The 5,782-nt window shown below is 42.6% G+C and overlaps 1 pseudogene; it reads left to right on the plus strand.

Moving 5' to 3' along the window:
• The first annotated feature begins 321 nt into the window (after positions 1 to 321).
• Positions 322 to 2,707, plus strand: LOC118021959 (annotated as a pseudogene).
• Positions 2,708 to 5,782: the final 3,075 nt, after the last annotated feature.

Raw genomic sequence — 5,782 nt, forward strand, 5'->3', positions numbered from 1 at the left:
ACAAATGGTATGCCTGAGGAGTCACTTACCTCAGACTTGTTACACAAGCAAATAATGCAACCAATGATTTGTATTGATACAGCATGTAGGTCAATTCATCACATCCTCCACCATGAACCACTTGGTTCTACATGATGAAACATGAAGCATGTAATAGAAGTGGCAGCTTACCCTGAGAGCTGGATACTCTTCTATGGTTCGAACGTGGACAATTTTCCAGTTTACTTAATTGTTTTGTCTTATGAATCTGATCCATAATATCATTAGAAAAGGAAAGGTGTTTTTCTTTTAAAATTCAACAATATTTATTGAAAGCCTAATATGGGCTATGCACTTTTTGGAGAAATGAACAAGAGAGACAAAGTTCTGCTCTCATGGAGCCTGCATTTTAGTGAGTAGAGTCATATAATAAACAAATAATGAATAAACAAGGAAACAACTAAGAGTGGTAAGTGCTAGGCAGAAAATTAAATAGGGTGGTGATTTGAAAGAGAGCAACTGGGTCACCTTTTAGGTCAACTGGATGCCTTTTTAGGTTAGGAGATTGAAATAAGCCTATCAAAGGTGGTCAAATTTCAGTGCAGAACTGAATGGAGGGAAGAAACCAGCCATATGAAGATCTGGAAGAAGAGCAAGGGGAGTGTGAAGGCCCTATGATGGGATGAGCTTGGTGTGCTCTGAAGGAAGACCCGTGTGGTGAGAGGGAGGATGATGGTATGAGGTGAGGCTGCACACGGGCCAGACTATGAAGGACTTTAAAAACCAGAAATGTGTTCTAAGTATCATGGGAAATCATGAGACTTTTCTTTTTTTTTCTATAGACTTCTTTTTTAATTATTATTATGTTATGTTAATCATCATACATTATATCATTAGTTTTTGATGTAGTGTTCCATGATTCATTGTTTGCGTATAACACCCAGTGCTCCATGCAGAACGTGCCCTCTTTAATACCCATCACCAGGCTAACCCATCCTCCCACCCCCCTCCCCTCTAGAACCCTCAGTTTGTTTTTCAGAGTCCATCGTCTCTCATGGTTCGTCTCCCCCTCCAATTTCCCCCCCTTCATTCTTCCCCTCCTGCCATGAGACTTTTCAATCAAAAATGAATAAATAGGACTCGGCTGGACTCCATCCTGCAGCCCGTGGCAGGTGCTGCTGTCCCACGATTCACGAGGAACCCGGCCATGGTGGCTGGCCCCCACCCCAGCTATGGATGAGGTCACCTTCAAAAGTGACACTGTGCTCTCAGATGTCCACCTCTACACCCGAACCACAGGCACCTCATGGTGTGGCTGAATGGCATGGGGCAGCCCGTTTTCCTGTCCCAGTTCAAGCTTCTGTGGAACCGAGACTCTCAGACAGACTCAGGGGTTGAGGGTGGCCGTCATGCCATGGGTCCTGCAGAGGAAATGTCTCCCTCTGGGCCGGGCAGTGCCAGACCCCCTCTGGGGAGTGGCTGCAGGAGTGACGCCACCAGCCAGGAGGGGGTGGGAACTCGGCTGGACGAGGACAGAGATTTGGACGTCGAGAGGAGACCACGGGCGGCTTCAGACCCCGGGCCAGCGGGGCCCCCGAGAGACAAGGTACAGCCCACAATTATAACGCAGGAGGAAGACGACCCCCTGGCCAACGAAGCACGAGAGAGCAGCCCCCAGGATATCATCAGAATAGAACACACCATGGCCACCCCCCTGGAGGATGTTGGCAAGCAGGTGTGGCGGGGTGCCCTGCTCCTGGCTGACTACATCCCGTTCCAACGGGACCTCTTCCAGGGGCGCACCGTGCTGGAGCTCGGGGCGGGCACGGGGCTGGCCAGCATCATGGCAGCCACCGTGGCGCGTACCGTTCACTGCACAGATGTCTTGGCCATGTGCCAGCGAAACAATGTCCTCAGCGGCCACCTGACTGCTGCTGGAGGTGGTGTAGTTAAGGTCAAAGAACTGGACTGGCTCAAAGACGACCTGTGCGCAGACCCGGAGGTCCCCTTCAGCGGGTCGCAGGAGGACGTCTCTGACCTGTACAGCCAACACCACCATCCTGCTCGCGGCCCAAGTGGTCTACGACGATGACCTAACCGACGCTCTGTTTAAAACGCTGTCCCGCCTCATTCACAAACTGAAAAACGCCTGCACGGCCATTCTGTCTGTGGGGAAGAGGCTGAACTTCACGCTCAGACACCGGGACGTCACGTGTGAAGCCTACGACACTTCGCTCCTGGCTGCAGCGGCTGGAGAGGCTTGCGGCCGGCCGGCTGCGCTTCGCGGTGGAGCCGGTGGAGGCCTCCTTCCACAGCTCCTTGTCTAGGAGCGCATCCAGCCGCTGGAGCTCTGGAAGATCTTTGTGGAACCGGTAATGTGACCCATCGCATCCACAAGCACGGCTTCTCGACTGTTCTTAGAATGCGTTGCTAATAAAATGGAAAGCTCATTAAAAAAAAAAGAATAAATATCATGAAAGAAAACTAAGCAATGGATAAAACATTTTAATAATCAACCTTCAAATATTGTAGCATGAAGTATGTATTGTACCAAGATTTTCCCCCCAACTGAAGAATATTATTACTATCTACTTACTGAGAGAAATACAATGTACAACAATGTGTTGAAAGCTGGTTTAACATTTTGCAATAAAATGAAGGTCTGATTCTAATTTCAATTTATGTAGATGCTTAATTTTAATGGATATCATAAGTGAGCATATTCCTTACAAAGAGACATAGGTCCCCAAAATGAAGTATATAGTTGGTTCTGCTACTAAGTCATAACTTGTTTTGCAATTCCATTCAGCAATTATGCAAAGGTTTTTGCTAAAATTTAGATTAGCAATTTTCTATCCTTGCTGATGTCAAAATAATTGTTCTTACAAACAAATCAAAAAGCGAAGGGTTTTTATATTTTTAACAAATGGATTTTAAGTCCATTGAAAATTTTCATTTGGAAGATTTAAAATGAGTTGTTAAGAATTTAGATAAGTTAATTTGAATTAGCGATACAAATAATTTTTGGCAAAAGAAAAAAATAATATTTGTATAATGATGGGAAAATTTCCAAACCCCGATTTCCATGCTTCTTTTGTAGTCTGAGCTCCTTTCTTGGTCATTGTTAAAGTATTGCTTTTACCTTTAAGAGATTCTGTATGTGTTTTAAAATATTTTTAGGAAGTGCTAGATAGCATACTATGGACAAACACTTGCCATTAAAAAAAAAGATCAGAAAATTTGGCCCAAGGCCAGGTGCTGTCAGAACACAACCACGGGAGGCTGGTTGAAGCCAGTGTGAGACTGGTCACTTGGCTGAGGTTAGTGTGAGTTGGAGAGGGTTTGAAGAGATGCACCACGGTGTCTAACACAGGTTGTAATATATCAGAGTAAAAACCTTAGCCTTTGAGCAGTTAGTTGCTGGGCACAGATGGAGGACACTCAGTGAGAAAGAGGAGCTGATTTTGTCAATTCACAGTAAAACAAGTTAAAAATAAAAAAGCAAATCGACAACAGTAAAAAGAACACTTTATCTCCAAATGTCCCTTGATCACTAATATAAAAGGGCTGGATCACAGAATATTCTTTAGTGTGTCTCTAAATAGACCCTTAATGCGGACTTCTTGCAACTTCTCTTTCTCCTTCAGTTTGCTTTCAGTATTTATTTCAATATGGTTTCATCTGGACAAAAATGTTCTTTAGGTGAACCCACGGTGGTGTCTGGTCCAATTCTGCACCCCCTGGAGACAGCCCTGGTGGTAAGGGCTGACAGTGCAGATAAGGACCAGGCATAGGGTGAGCAACTGAGGGAAGGGAAAGTAGCAGATCTTGCCAGACCACTGCAGTGTCTTCATTCTACTCCAGGCCTAATTTGAAATAGTGGCATCATTATAATTGATTCAGGGAAATGTGGTCTCAGCAGGTACTTAGGAGCAGGAAGAGGGCAGAGAAAACAAGCCAAGAGAAATAAAATGTGGTTTTTTCCCATACCACAGATACCTTGATTTCAAAATTCTCAGTTTTGCTTCCATTACCCCAATTTTTACCAAGTTGCAAGTCAGAAATAATCAAATATCCTGAAACTTCAGAACACAGGATTTATGCATATTGGGCCACATTTTCTACCTCTTACCAATAATTTACTGTATTGGTGATTTGGTTATTGTCTGTTAGTTAGCCACAGCTTTGGTATTCACCAAGTAAGTGCAGTGATACCAAGTTCTCAAAAGAGATCATTTCAATTGATGTGCTTATCAATTATTAATATCATTTCACAGTTATAAAATTAACAAATGGCAAAGTATTAAAATAAAAGTCAATAAACCCGATTTTAGACGGAGGTAAAAACCTGAGTACAATTAATCACACTAAGTTAACAAAAAAGCAGAGCCAAAAGACATGCTTAGGAAACCATTGGTTAAAAGATAGCATGTGCTGGGGCGCCTGGGTGGCTCAGTTGGTTAAAAGTCTGCCTTGGGCTCGGGTTGATCCCAGGGTCATGGGATGGAGCCCCACCTCAGGCTCCCTGCTCAGAGGGGAGCCTGCTTTCCCCTCTCCCTCTGCACACCCTCCCCCCGCTTGTGCTCACACAGTCTCTCTCTCTCTCTCTCTCAAATATAAATTTAAAAAAAAATAGCATGCGCTAAACACAATTTAAAGGCCAGCATAGACAAGGTTAGATCAATATTTCAGAAGTTCAATTTCTATTTCTCTTCCTCATGTGCAAGTGTATGAAAGGAGAGGGAAAGGGGAAGCAGAAATTTCTGCCACAAAAAATGATAGTAAGCGAATGGGTACCTGGTTATTGGCAACTTGTACCATTTCCTCTTTTATAAACACAATTCTTCTCAAATTTATAAATTTCGGTTAGAATCTGTATCTCTTAATTTGAAGCTACTGAAATCCTAACAACAGTAACAGAAACTATGTTCATGCAGGTAATTTCTTTAGAATGTTAAAAATAACCTTTGCCTGTAAAACTGTTCTTTGCCCCCTGGTGGTGAAATTATTATTATTCAAGTTTTTAAAAGTTAAACGAGTCTAATTATGGGGTCTTGGCACTAGGAATCTTTCTGTGGTGGGTAAAATAATAGAGAATTATATATTGGAAGTAGGGAGAGATGAAGCTGAGCCATAGGCGCGGTAAAAGAATTTAAATTTCCCATAGCCTACCATTGGGAGCTAAGTTTTCCTTAATCTATCTCTATTTGTTTCCATGTTGAACATATTGCTAATTCAGTATTATTTTAAAATTCTGCCTCCTCTTCATAAATTAAATAATAGGCATTTCTGAGGCATGGAATTTCTATGGGTAAACTAATGCCTTAGTTGTGGCCTGTTGACTGAGGTGAACAGCAACTTTGTACTGTTTTTTCCTTTGTATTCCAATTTGGCATCACAAACAATATTAGGACTCTGTGGCAGAATGCCAAAACCAGGCTGTTCAGCCTGAAAGAGTAGATGATGAAGGGGTCTGTTAAAATTTTCTTTTGCACACTAATTGGAGCCTTTGTATATGAGGAAAATACAATGATGGCTGTGCTGCAGCTGAATTGAGGAGTCAGTAGGAGAGAATTTATTTCCTCCTTGGTTGGCTAAAGGAAAAAGGAGAAAAACTCGTTTTCAAATTATAAGAAGTGATTCAAGTGAGTTACTGGAAACCTTTGAAAAAATCAGTGATAATCTTCAAATTGTAGAAGGTGAGAGAAGAAAGAAATTTTAACAGGGATTGTGTTGTGACATGTTGAAGTCTATGTAAAGTGGAAAACCTCATTATCTGAAAATACAAGGCTACTTCAGGGTA

This window comes from Mirounga leonina, unplaced genomic scaffold (assembly GCF_011800145.1).
Source record: "Mirounga leonina isolate KUSES-001 unplaced genomic scaffold, KU_Mleo_1.0 Mir_175, whole genome shotgun sequence".
NCBI classification, from domain to species: Eukaryota; Metazoa; Chordata; class Mammalia; order Carnivora; family Phocidae; genus Mirounga; species Mirounga leonina.